The 2,330-nt window shown below is 45.2% G+C and overlaps 1 long non-coding RNA gene across 1 annotated transcript in view; it reads right to left on the bottom strand.

The window, feature by feature from the left end:
- The window catches only part of LOC105887303, a 23,832-nt gene extending 22,291 nt beyond the window's left edge, over window positions 1–1,541 (bottom strand). Inside the window, exons 1-2 of the long non-coding RNA XR_001161432.2 lie at window positions 1,496–1,541; window positions 128–187 (exon numbers count right to left, since the gene is read on the bottom strand). This is a non-coding gene — a long non-coding RNA (uncharacterized LOC105887303). The remainder of the gene's footprint in view (window positions 1–127; window positions 188–1,495) is intronic.
- Window positions 1,542–2,330: the final 789 nt, after the last annotated feature.

The raw sequence follows: 2,330 nt of genomic DNA, 5'->3' as shown, positions 1-2,330 counted from the left end.
CTCCTGTCACCTCAAAATTTATTTGAGTATTATGATACTCAAAGTATTATGAGTACTATGAGTATTATAATACTCGAAGTATTATGAACAGGGACTCACAGGGGACCCACCAGTGAGAGGCTCTTACCAGAGGAATCCGGTTTGCTGGGGTTCGGATTTGGCTTGGGTTTCGGTGGTACTGGGTCATCTGTCAATAAAGGACGAGGGTACAATTAGGAATATTTTGTAGCAAAGAGCATGAAACATCCGTATCCATCAGGTAGGTTGTTTTAAATTTCAGATTAATACAGTGTATCAGTGATTAGGTTACATTATTTTTTAGGCAAAGTTCCAAGTTGTAGTTGAGCCATTCACACAGTGGGTGTGCTGTGGACCCCTCCATTGTGCCCTAAGTTAGGTGGGAACTCACCAATTCCCCTCTTTCCTCCCCCTCCCCTTTTTCTTCCCCTCCCCCCTTGAATTTAATCACGTTTTCTCTGGAGTGGGCATGGAATTGTTCATCTATTGGTATCGCATTACCGTGGAGGATACTGAATACTTGCTTTTCCATTTTTGTGATACTTTGCTAAGAAGAACGTTCTTTAACGCAGGCAGTTTATTAAACAGTTAGAAATTGGAGGCTGTTCTTGGTTATAGTGGGGACAGGCCAGTGCATAGCCTCCCACCAATTTAGTATCTTTTTTTTTTTTTAATTCCTTGAGACTGAGTCTCACTCTTTTGCCCTGGGTAGAGTGCCGTGGCATCATCAAAGCTCACAGCAACCTCAAACTGCGGGGCTCAAGTGATCCTCTTGCCTCAGCCTCCCAAGTTGCTGGGAAGGCACCTGCCACAACGGCCGTCTAATTTTTCTATTTTTAGGAGAGACAGAGTCTCCCTCTTGCTCAGGTTGGTCTGAAACTCCTGAGCTCAGGTGATTCTCCCGCCTCGGCCTTCCAGAGTGCTGGCATGACGAGACAGGTGTGAGCCACTGTGCTCAGCCAGCCAATTTACTACTTAACTTCATTTTGAATCAAAACTAAAGCAGGTATTCAAACTACCGGCGGAATTTGCAGGGTCTCACGCAAAATGAAAATACAGGATCTGCTGTTTGAGCTTGTATTAAGAATTTCTAGATGACAGCACCAGACCAGCAAACCCTCCTTATAACCATGTAGGCCCCACCCACCCACCGTGAAGCCAGTCCTGCCAGGGGGTTGCACAGTTGACTTAGGTCATTCCAAAGACTGCAAGAGTTTTAAAAGAAAAACAAGCCACACTTGGAAGAAAAAACAAAATCCCAGCTACGACAATAAGAAAAACCATACATTTTTCTATTCCTTAGGTTTGCTCAGTAAAAAGTGTTCCCAGGTATCACTCAGAAGAGATGGAGCTCAGGTGGTGCCTGTGGCTCAAAGGAGCAGAGCGCTGGCCCCATATGCTGGAGGTGGCAGATTCAAACGCAGCCCCGGCCAAAAAAAAAGAAGAGACAGCTCTTTGAAAAGACCATTATACTCACTGTTTCCTCCTCCACCGAGGGCATCCTCTAAGTTTAAATCGTCCCCTAGACGAGGAAAAGACATCATTAATACCAAAGCTCTGAGTGGCACAAGGAGGGACTCAGTAAATACGTGGAGGGAATGCCACATCCCCACGCCACTAAATTCCTTTCTGAATATCAGCCTGACCAGGACCTCTTTAGAAAATCTCAATATCCAACCGTTCTCCCATTGCTGTTCTCTAAGATGAAAAGAATCAAAAATCAGAGAGAGAGAGAGATTTCTCTCCTGTTGAATTCCACTATCATCTCCTAGCAAGTAGTCCCCAACAACTTCTCTGTGAGGGGCCCTAAGAAAAAAGTAGAGATAATGAGAGCTAAAACCCTCGAGTGGAAAACCAGTAATTGGACAGGTCTGTTAATTATTTCTTTTAAAAACTCAGGCAGTGCCGAGATAAGAACTGGAAGCCGTCACCGGGGTCATTGCTTTTTGTTTCGGTATCTACCCACCAGCAGATCTGATCCTTGGACAATCCTATTACTTTTTTCCTGATGGCTCACTTGCGTTTGAAAGCGTGGCCGAACACGGCTTGCATGTCAGCAGGCTAAGACAGGGGTTTGCTCACCGGATTGGGGAGCTGAGCCCCGACTGCCTTCTCTCCCAGGACGTGAACACTGGACAAGATACGAACCCAGATGCTTTGAGCCCAAGTTACTCCAAGCAGGTGTTCAAACTACCTGCAGAATTTGCTGGGCCCCACGCAAAATGAAAATAAGGACCTGCTGTTTGAGCTTGTATTAAGAATTTGATTGTGAAAATGGCTCAGGAACATGGGCAACTCTTCTTTTTTTTTTT

The sequence above is a fragment of the Otolemur garnettii genome, unplaced genomic scaffold (assembly GCF_000181295.1).
Source record: "Otolemur garnettii isolate 467f Iridium unplaced genomic scaffold, OtoGar3 scaffold00065, whole genome shotgun sequence".
NCBI lineage: Eukaryota > Metazoa > Chordata > Mammalia > Primates > Galagidae > Otolemur > Otolemur garnettii.
The sequence above is the reverse complement of the archived record's forward strand: the minus strand, read 5'-3'. Positions and strand labels throughout refer to the sequence as shown.